Source organism: Humulus lupulus, chromosome 1, assembly GCF_963169125.1.
Source record: "Humulus lupulus chromosome 1, drHumLupu1.1, whole genome shotgun sequence".
Taxonomy (NCBI): Eukaryota; Viridiplantae; Streptophyta; class Magnoliopsida; order Rosales; family Cannabaceae; genus Humulus; species Humulus lupulus.
The window spans coordinates 236,775,347-236,787,410 of NC_084793.1; the positions used below are offsets into that span (position 1 = coordinate 236,775,347).

General features: G+C 34.8%; 1 long non-coding RNA gene across 2 annotated transcripts; it reads right to left on the reverse strand.

Annotated features, from left to right (window-relative positions):
* Nucleotides 1-222: 222 nt before the first annotated feature.
* Nucleotides 223-7,717, reverse strand: LOC133829829 (uncharacterized). 2 transcript variants are annotated; one of them, XR_009891881.1, is made up of 4 exons: nucleotides 7,545-7,717; nucleotides 7,362-7,429; nucleotides 7,195-7,282; nucleotides 223-492 (listed from the first exon to the last, which is right to left on the reverse strand). It is a non-coding gene; the product is annotated as an uncharacterized LOC133829829 (long non-coding RNA). The 2 variants fall into 2 exon arrangements; XR_009891880.1 differs by lacking the exon at nucleotides 7,195-7,282.
* Nucleotides 7,718-12,064: the final 4,347 nt, after the last annotated feature.

Genomic DNA, 12,064 nt, shown 5'->3' on the forward strand with positions numbered 1-12,064 from the left:
CCCCTTATGTCTAATTGTAATTTCATATGCCTATACTTTAAAATAAATCGCTAAAACTCAATTTTTTCTCCTTTGCATTTAACTTTTACAATACTCCAAAAAATTTTATTTTACATTTAACTTTTCCCAACATCAATTTCTCTAATATGTAAAATATATAATGGGATGAATGTGCAACAACTCCATAAAAACGACCAACATAATTATGAAAAACATACATCATTTGTGGAAAACATCTTACTTTCGTTTAATTAAAAAACCAAAAAACCCGTATAAAAAAACTTTTAAATACTTATTTAGTTTAGAAGCATGCACATACTTAAAATAAAATTACAGTATTTGAAACTTTAAAACAACATAAACATAAACGACATAAAGTTTTTATACAACTTAAAACTTGACAAAAGTGTAGCGACCTCCACAATCGGGAAACATGTACATTTCGCATGACATACTCTAGCGCTCAATGATCCGTCTTGCATTTTTGCTTACCTACAACATAAAACAACTAGGTAAGCGAAATGCTTAGTAAGAACAACTTAGCATACATAGCATAAAGAAGACAAACATAAAGCCCTATCAGTGATCATACTGATATTCAACCATAAATAGGGTTTCGAAAGACCGAACCCTAACATAAAATTCAAGAACGTGTGAACGTCCTAGAAAACTTATGGTCATGCCCAATGTTATCCCCAAAAAATGGAGATTGATGACGTGACAATAGAGGTGACAAATGACAGTATATGGTCATTAAAAGACACATTAAATAGTCAATAAATTCATTGACTCCTCAGAGTTATGATAAAGTGACCCGGCAGACTGATGAAGAGTTTGGACTACTTGAGAGGTGTCATGTTCAAGCCAAGTGCACCCGAGGAGAGTACTTGGGCTAGGGTGTGCCCGGTCGGACTTTGGTCCGAGGAGCATTCCAAAGGATGTGGTCGGACCTTGGTCCGAGGAGAGCCAAGAGGTGTGGTCGGACCTTAGTCCGAGGAGAGCCTAGAGGTGTAGTCGGACCTTGGTCCGAGGAAAGCCAAGAGGTGTGGTCGGACCTTAGTCCGAGGAGAGCCAAGAGGTGTTGTCGGACCTTAGTCCGAGGAGAGCCTAGAGGTGTAGTCGGACCTTGGTCCGAGGAGAGCCATGAGGTGTGGTCGGACCTTGGTCCGAGGAGAGCCATGAGGTGTGGTCGGACCTTGGTCCGAGGAGAGCCATGAGGTGTGGTCGGACCTTAGTCCAAGGAGAGCCAAGAGGTGTGGTCCTTATGCATGTGTCCAGCAAGTGCATGGTTGTCCAAAGAGAGAAATGGCATGCTAGAGGAGAGTCCCATGTTAGACGAGAGACATGGCATGCTAGACCATAGTGCCATGTTAGAGGAGAGGAGCACATGTCCGACCAGCAAATGCTTGTCCTACCAGCAAGTGTATGTCCTACCAGCACTTGCATATGTCCAGCATGCATGTGTCCGACCGGCACTTGCATGAGTGGTCAGTAGGAGATATGGGTCGACCAGATAGAGGAGGACTAAGTCAAGATTCCCAGAAACGGCTTCAACAAGAACCGGTCTTGGCACACGAGGGAATCTCTCATTCTTCCCACAAATTGGGGGTTTTGTTACATTTTGAATGTTTTTTGTAATTTAAATGTAATAAATATAATAAAATATCCCGATTCTAGGGGATATCAGATGTATGATCCTAAGCCTATAAATACATGGCTTATGAGATCAGAAAGGGGCTTCTTCTTCTTTTGGGACTTTTGGCAATTTGAGAGTTGGTCTGAGTTTTCTAGAGAGAGAAAGTGCTTGTATCTAGAAAAATTATTGTATTCTTGTAATCTGTACTGAAGAAACTTAGTTGGCTCAGTTCATCTGATCTTGAGTACAGATCTATAAATCACAACTCTAAGTGGATTAGGCTATTACCAACATATTGGGGTTGAACCACTATAAAAATTGCTGTGTTGTTTACTTTCTGTTCAAAAACCGTCTGTGTCGTTTTATTTCTCTTGAAGGTTTGTCGTTTTTGACGTTCTCATGTCGTTGGCCAAAAACGCGGTCAACACCCAATAACCAGATTCCATAACTAAGAAAACCTACACGCAGAAAATCCCAGACCAGGTGTATGTATACAGATGATCTTAACTCATAACCTACGTGTCATACTTAACATGCATATCATACATATCATCTTATCATACTTAATGTAATGCCCTAGTTAGGCAAGACCGTCACATTGTGTACTTTAAATAGTGCTTAACTCGCTAAACGAGTCATTAGGCTATAAACGTGCGTTTAAGTGTTATTAATGGGCCATGGTTAAAATCTTGATCAAAATGAATTGATATATTTGATTTAAAACGTTAAATTGTACATGGGATCCCATAAAAGTGTTTACAAAGTTGTTTACAATCCAAAATGGTCATTACAATTCAAAAGTTACAATCCCGCCGACCTAAGTGGCAAAAATAGGGTTAAACCCTAGTTCGCTTGAAACACCTTGGCCGTGGTAGTCAAGCGGTCGCATATGTAAACGTCGCCACCTAAGCTCTCCACTCAAGGCTGGGTAAGCTTTTCTTTCCCTTTACTTGCACCACAGAGCACCTGTGAGCCAAGGCTCAGCAGGAAAACTTATTATTGCATATATACAAGTGTTAATAAATGATCATTTTGGGGCTTGCAGCCCTTATCAGATGATGAATGTTAAGTGATTCTGGGGTCCGACGCCCTGGATAGATGACTAATAAGACATCCTGGGGTCCTGCGCCCTAAGCCAGGTGACCAACAAGTCACCTGAGCCTTTTAACCCTGGCTCTGAGTAACTAGCCATAGACTAGCCAAGCACTTTAGTTTTCTTCGACCAATAGGTCGGACGAGCATATAATGCTCTTGTTGATTAGATCTATTCATATCGACCAACGTTCAATGCGCTATTGCCGCTCTTGACTCATAAGTTAATTCCATACGACCAACGCTCAGTACTATTTTTGATCCTGACTGATAAGTCATAGCTTCACGACCAGCACTTTACACCATTGCCGTTTCTGACTAATAATTCAATGCGTTGCTCAGATAAACAATGCATTCATAATGCAACATATATCCAAATATAGAGCAATCAACATGCTTCAACAATAATCATGTATGTCACATAATGGGTGCAGTTTTCTTACCTCAGACTTGAGTGTAAAATAAGTTAAGAACGACCCTTGAGAATGATCTTGATCTTAGGCCCTTAGCGATCTCCCATTCATAACCAAATATGAAATCCCATCAACAAAATGAGAAATAAATGTTTCCCGGACCAAGTTCTATCCCCCGGGACCTCGAATCCTACCAAAACGGGGTAGTAGATTTGATCACGAGCCTTAAGGTTCGAAAACACGCGCTAAGAACTAAGTAAAACCATGCCTGGCTCAAAAAGAACAGGCGGGTTGCGACCTACCCCCAAGGGTCGCGGCGTGCCTCCCAGACAGACAAGCCCCCTGTCTGGGTGCTAGGGGCGAGCTGTGACTTGCCCTTGAGGGTCACGGCGAGCCTGCCAGACAGAGCCCAATGAAGGCTCTAGGGTTCGCTCAAGTTGCGGCACCCATGAACATGGTCACGACTTGACCCCGCGAACCCAACTCCCCTGCATTGTCCTCAATTCAAACCCAGCCAAAAACACAACCAAACAATCCCAATATCAAAACCAAACCCCAACACAATATAACCACCAATTCAGCAATAAAACCCAAGCTTAGAAACACTCAAAACACCATCAAACACCCAATTCTAGATCAAACTCTCAATCTTATAAACAACATTAAAAACAAAGAAAACTAGTCACAAGCAAAATTGAAAACCCACCTCAGCTATAAACTGAATTCCTTCACTTGTTGAAACTCAATCCTAGACTCCAAGTCTTAATCCTCAAGCATGAATTCTCTAACTTAGCTTCAAAATCCAAACCGAGAGAGAGAGAGAGAGAGAGAGAGAGAGAGAGAGAGAAGGTGATCGAGAGAGAAGATAGAGAAACTCTATTTCTGATTGCTTCCTTGGTTCCTTCTACAGTTTTCCTTGGCTTAATAAAGTCTATTTAATGGCCTAAATGACAAAAATGTCCCTAGGGCCATCCTAATCTCTCAAAGCCACCCAAGGGAAATTTCTTCATTTTCACCTACCCCGTTAATCATAATTAACGTTCTCCAATTCCCGTTACTCCCAATATCCTCAAGTAATTATTAAATCATATCCTATTACCCGCTCAATCTCGGTAATATACTAAGTACCAAATTACCCCTAGGCTCACCCCGAGCCCGGTAATTAACCCTGTTATGACCAAACCGCTAACTTGCTTCCTAGGATCGTCTCATGGCGAATAGCTCAAACATGATCACATAATAATGTGATCTCACCCATATATCACATACATGCGCATAAATATACAAATATAGCCATATAATAATACAATGCACATAAATATAATCATATAATAACACATTAAATCAATTATGACCCTCTTGGCCCCCTAATTAAGGAACTAAGCCACAATAGGGAATTTAGGACATTACACTTAACATGCATATCATACATATTGTACTTATCATCTTATAATACTTAACATGTATACCATACACATCGTACTTATCATCTTACCATACTTAACTTACATATCACACATCTATTTACTTATCATCTTATCATACTTAACATGCATATCATACATATTGTACTTATCATCTTATCATACTTAACTTACATATCATAAGCTTACTTGTCATACATATCGTACTTATCATCTTATCATACTTAACATGAATATCATACATATCGTACTTATCATCTTATCATACTTAACTTACATATCATACATATAGTACTAATCATCTTATTATACTTAACTTACTTAGCAAAAATACGGGTGTATACTTAACATACACCGGTTACTAAGACTCCTAGGAGAATTCAACATGCTCTCATAATTTTAATGGCTTGATTCTGGAATCTTCTTACATATGTGTCACAAAGTTTAATTGGACTCTTATGTCGCGGGTGTTAAATCGAACTTCTTACTTACATATCACAGAGTTTAACTGGACCCTTATGTCGCGGATGTTAAACCAGACGTCTTACTTACATGTCACGGAGTTTAACCAGACTCTTATATCATGGGTGTTAAATCGGACGTCTTACTTATAATAGTTGCTCACCGAGCTTACTTACAAAGTCACCAGAGGTATTCGATGCTTGCTTACTCACTTATCAGGAACTACCCAGCTCTTACTTACTTGATACTGGTAGTTATCAAGATGTCATAATCATAACTGTTTACCATACTTATGAGTATGTGAACCACCTTAAGATAACAGTCTTAAGTAACCTTCTAGAACTAGTTTTCAACTGTGTACTTGAATCTTAAATTAAAAATTGTCATGTCATGTTGTAGTCAAACATTCATAAGTTGTCTTACTAGTTGTCCTTAGCGGATAAGCAGGATTACTGAGTCCAGAAATGAGATTTCCAGTGCAAATAACATTGTAATGGAATTCATACAGTGACTCAGATTAATTATGACATTTGATTAATTAAGTTATTGTCTTTAAGTTGAGCGATTAGGGAGGAACTTAACTTAACTAATTTTCAATACTTTAAAAGCATTTGTTCTTAAATCTTAAAGCTTAGAATAAACCCTTGAATTTATAGCTTTATCAAATTATTCATAAAAGCATGCCTACAAATAATGGTGCCGAAAATTTGGAAATAAATTCTCAATTGCATAAAGATACCACATTCTTAAGCCTAAAGAAAAATTTCATTACCGCTTTCTTATTTTCCTTATAAAATAAAAGTATTAAACACTATCTCCCAATTTATTAAAATTGTAAAGGAAAGTGATCTGAAATTAGAATTACCAAGTTTGAAAAATAGATTTTTATTTTACTAATCTTTTAATTTAAAAAAGTCTATTTTCAGTAAATTACGAAACTCATAAGTTTTATAATCCAAAAATATTTTATTTTCTCAAATAACCAAATAACAAATTTTAGTCAAAAATGATAATTATTTTTGTGAAAAAAAAATAAAGCACTAACTCACACAAGAGTACTATCTTAAGAATTTTCAATAAAATATAAAACCTCCTTATATTTTAAGTCACTTAAATCTTATCCCTTAATTCATAGAAAGTTATCTTCTATTTACTTTAAGAAAAAAAAAATGATTTGACTAGTGAATTATGACTTAAAGTTTAAAAACCATGTATGTCCAAAACATAACTTGATTTGACAATCTTTTTAGAAAAATCAAAACTCACAATCTATGGGGTATTTCTTATTCAATGCTTGAAGAAATTTTAGTTAATATAAAAAGAGTCTAAATAAATAAAACCGACTAAAAATATTTATTTTAAACTTGCCAAAATGTTGTTCAAACATTAACTCTCCAAGCTGTCAGTTTTTCACTCGAGTTTTTATTTGAATCATAGAAAGCTCATAACTTGACCTAGATATAACGTTTTTTAGTATTTCAAAACTCTAAAATCAAGTACTCTTTCTAAATAATAAAATTATGAAAGTCCCATTTAAAAATTTGGTCAATAACCTAGTGTTTGGCTCGTTGGAAGCCACTGTAACAACACCATCTTGGCAACAAACAATTTTGAGCTTCTAAGTTAGAAAATTCATAACTCCCAAACTATAGTGAATTTTTAAAAATTATTCATAGGTTTAATATTAAATATACCAAGAATGTACAGTTAAAATTTCAGCCACAAATAACTATTTTAACCTATTCAAATCATTGCTCAAAGTCTCGGTATTAAAACTGTCAGTCAACATTTCAGATTGCACATGGAATCCCAAAATGCCCATAACTTGAGTTATACAAACCGTTTTTCAGTGGTTAAAGATGATAAAATCATGTAATTTTCATAAATAATGCATTAGTGAAAATTCCATTTATAAAATAGGTCATTTAGGCACTTTAAAACTCGTTGGAAGCTACTATAACGTTTTTGGCAGCAAGCTATTTTCAACAAAGCCTATGGAAACTTTGGATTTCCACTACCAAACATCCACAACTTACATGCATGCAAACCAAACAGCCATAAAACCAATAATACACATAAATTCACTTGTTTTAACACCAAACATGACCCAAAAACTCAGCTTGTAGGATCACTCAAAAAGATTTAAGGTAAAGAATCAAGATTTTACCTTTGTATTCAACCTTTAAGTTTGGCTTCTAGGGTTTGACTCTAAACTTCCCAAATGCTTTCCAAATTCTAACCTCTCCCCAATACCTCTTCAAGATCAGATTTCATTCAATAAAAAGAAGGAAAATAGAAGAAACACTAAAATTTCAAAACCCTACAAAAACTTACCCTGTTAACGTCAAAGCTCCAAATATGCCATAGAAGCTCTTGGATCTTGCATGTAACACTCCTAGATTCTATATCAAAGATCAAAGAGTGTTTTTAAGAGTGGAAACTCATAAAAAAAATAGGGAAAAAGAGAGCCCTAGGTTCGGCATAAGAGAGACGAAAAGAAAATTTCATGAACCTTACCTCTTTTGTGACTTGTCTCTTCAAGATAAGCCTAGGAGCTTCCATGGAGTCTTTTACTTTCCTTAGAGAGATAGGGAGCACGGAATTTTGAGAGGAAATGGAGAGAAAAAGGGTTTGACTTTTGTAATTGGAGAGAGAGAGAGAGAGAGAGAGAGAGAGAGAGAGAGTAAGAAGAAAAGAAATGAGTAGAAGAGAGACTTTTGAGTTCTCAAGTTTGACTTGGGTGTTAAGAAAATGTGTGTGAGGATTACAAAATTAAATAAATAAAAAATAATATATTAGACTCTTCAATTCCCTTGTGGCCACCCCTATAGAAAGACAAAAATGTCCTCTCATTTTTTTTCTCTCCAAGCCAAGCTTTTAAATAAAGCAACTTATTAACCAAGGCTAGAATGATACTTTTGTAAAAATGTAATTTCCTATAGTTTTCAACTGAAGGAACTTTGAATTTTTAATTTAATTGAATGTCATACAAAATTTTTTGGTGACAATAGTCTTGCTAAATACATATTACGTAATTTTTCTTATGTAATTTTCTTTGGTCTTAATTCCATCTTAAGTAGGATTAAATATTTTCCCATAGCTTGCTCATATTGAATTTTTCCAGAAAATTCATTAAAATTGTTGACCTGGGAAATTGGCCAACTGTTGTAGGTACAGTATACAACACATTTTGAACGAAATAAATATAATATACGACAGAGTCCAAATATCTAAACAAACACACATAAATTTATAGTGATTCAACCCTGTTCTGATGAACAGTAATAACCTAATCCACTTAGTCTTTAGTATTGAATCACTCGATAGAAAATTATACAGATGAACTGAAGAGTTCACTCGTCACCAATTTGCCCAGAGTATCTCCCCAGAAAATATCCGTCTAAAAATTGATCCCTTTAAATGAAGCCCTGGGTCCTTTATTTATAGTACTCAGGGGCTGTTACATGATCAGCAAGACTGGGGATCGTGATTTGGTACACGATCATTGGGTAGTGGAAATACGTGTCCACCTCCCCATGACTATGAGATCGTGGGTCTTCTCATTTTTTTCTCTGGATCGTGGTTGATGATGCACGATTGAAACCTTTGGGAAAATGCTAAGTCTCAGTTGGTCTACGAGACTTAGGTGCTAGGCCCGATGACCCTTTAGAGCTTGGGTGCTAGGCCTGTTGACCCTCTGGGTGCTAGGCAATTTTCTAGGTGCTAGGCCTGTTGGAACGAGCGTGAACTTTATGTGTATTTGGGAGTTTAGGCCGACCACCCTATGAAGATAGGGTGGGTCGATAGCCCATGTGGCTCTTGAGCATGTCAGGCCGACCACCCCTGGGGGTTGGGGTCAGGCCTGTTGTAAAAGCAATCAGAGCACGCAGCGAAAACTCACGCGTGGTGGGACCATTATTGTTAATTTAAAAAACAGAACAACAACAATAAAAAAATTCAATAATCATATATACAATTTATATGACTAAGAAAACAATCCAGAAACATTATCATACAATACTATTAATCATACAACAAATATGTATATAAATATACAATATATTTATATAGAATATATAAACACAAAAATCAAGAACATAAACGTTTACCTCTTGAAGCCTATCAAGTGTCCTTGAGTCTTTTTGTATTTTTAAAGATCTTCCTATCCAAAGCTTTGAGCACTAAAACCACGATCTTTCAGAGTGTTCTCTACACCTCAAGATGTGTGTGGGCACATTGTAGTAACCGGGGTTACCTTTCTCTTAGACCTCTTTATTTATGTGACTATAGGTTATATTAATTTTATAGATCAATAGATTAAACTTGAGTTGTGGTGATAGAATAAGGTTCAATATTTTTTAAAAAATATTTAGTGGTTATGATTATTATAGTATAGTATAGTTATATGATATTGGTAGCCTTATTTGTGGGAAAATGGTTGATTGCGTAAGAATAAATTGATTATGGTATTATTAAGAATTGTTATGGATCTAGTTTACATAAGGCCCTAAAACCCAATAAGATTTTGGGCTTAGTAAATTAAAAATCAACCTAGAGAATTAGAGTTTGTTATTTTATGGTTAATTAAGATATTTGTGGATTAGGTTGTTATTTTGATAATTAAATAGAGTTTTCATAACTTTAGGGTACTGTAACTTCAGACTTGGTTTTACCCTAGTTACATTATGATTTTGGAAAATTAGTATTTCTAAAAAGTTGTAGATAATTGAATTATTGTCTAAATCGGACTCCTACAACTCTAGTTATGTTTATTTTAGTACAAGTGAGTCTAGAGTTACGAGATTTAGGTAGTTAGAGGTTGTCATATTTTTCCTAGGTAGTTTGATGTTAGATTATTCCTCAATTTAATAAAATTATTAATAAGATAATGTAGAGATATTTTTTTATAGAAGTTAGGATTCTATTTTATTTAAATTTAAATTTGGATGATAGTTAGAATGAAATTAGGATTTTTGAGAGCTTGTAAATAAAGCTTATTCCTTCTCATTTTTTTCATTCACTCTTGCTATTCTTGAGACCCTCACGCACACTCTCTCTCCCTCCCTATTGTTGTCGTGCATCACCATAAAAACACAAACCCTAAGGCCAAAATCATCATCACCACCACCTCTTCATATCTTTGAAACCCTAGTACCCAAAGAGGCCACACGAACAAGGCTATATTTCTTATTGTCAAAACCCTACAAGCAAGCATTTAAGGATCTAGGGTTTTTCTTCAAGAACAAGGTTGAGGTATAGTTAAGTTTTGATTGTGTTTGAGTTTTAGATCTATTAGTTTATGTTTTAATAATGGTATTATGTTTATGAAATAGGGTTTTAAGTGGGATTAACATATAAAGGACTCAAGTATAGTTTCTATGCACCACACTCAAGGTAAGGAAAATTAGGTAGTTTAGTTTATGACATAGTTTATGTTTTGTATGACCTAACATTTCAGGTACAATAAAGGGGTAAGTGTGGCTGGACCTAAGGTGTCCAATGATGTATGATAGACTTATGTCCAGTAGGCTTAGTTGCCAAACTTGTATGATAGACCTAAGTTGATGTCCGGTAGGCTCGGTTGCCAAACTTGTGTGACAGACTTATGTCCGGGGCTTAATTGCTACCCATGTATAAGCACTGATCTCTTTTATTATATCTGTCTTGTTATTATGACTTATGACCTATGACCTATAACCTATGGTTATTATTATGACTTATGACGTATGACTTATGATTATGAACTCTGATTTAGATTATGATTTATGATTATGACTTAGGCTATGTTATGACCCGATGTTGTATGATTAGTATAAATAAGTTCTGTTATGACTCTTGTGAAATTTATGATATGTTTGATTATATGATTATATAACTAACTCTTATTTGTTTCTTGGGTTGTCTTGATTTGTTGTTTTTGTGTTTATGACTAATGTTATGATTGCAGGATATAATTTATGATCTAGATCTATGTGTGATCTTTGGTATGACGGTGATATAGGAAAGATTTTGATTTTGAATTCTATTATGATTCTAGTATTGCATGTGTATTTGTTCGTTATGATATTATAATTGATTTATGTATGATTTATTGTGTATTTTCCTTACTGGGCATAGATGCTCATTCCTTTCTTTTATTTTTGCAGAATAAGTTAACCTTAGATGACCCGTGGCGAGTGGATTCCTAATAGCAAGACTGGTGTGAATATGTGGGGGTTGTATATCCGCGTGTTATTTTCTTGGGAAATTATGAATTTTATGATTTAATGTTTCCTAGTTTTAATTTTATTTTATTGTAAAGTCTATTGTTTATTTTTCCTAAACCCGGGTTATAGTTATTTTAAATTATCAATAAAGAAGGCAACACTTTTTACGATTTATTACGTTAAATTTTCAACATATTTATTTTCTACAATTATAGCTAGAATTTAGGGTGTTACAAGTGGTATCAGAGCCACAATTATATTTGTCCAAAATGTTCTCACAAATTCATACAAGTCAGAAAAAGGGGCCACCTCGTTACCAAGTAAGTACCCTGTTTTGTTTATATTATTTATAACCATAGTAATTGTAGTTTATTTTAATTTCAGAGTTTTTTTTTTTTCAGAATCTAGAACAATGAATCATAATGTGATTAGAGTCATATCTGATATAGAAGATTAGATCTTTAGTTTAGTAGATATTTTTTTTTGAAAAAACAAGACATTTTAGTATTACTTCCTTTAGTTTGTTATGAATATTTATTTGTTTTAAATAATTTTTTTATATTAAATTTCGAATTTTGTATTGTTTTTTTTTATATTGTGGATTTTTATGAATTTTGGTACTGTTAAAACAATTTAAAATTTTTTTTTGGATTCAATTGAAAGTGTAACGTTTAAATTCATCTCTTATGGGTTAATACATTTGTGAAGACCTATTTGCTTTGCATTATTCAGTTGGATCTAATTAAAATGAATAACAATTAATAAGGCAAGGGTTGAAATTCCTATCTTTTGGGTCCAAGTGGAAGTTAGGGGGCCTTAGTAGTGGGTACG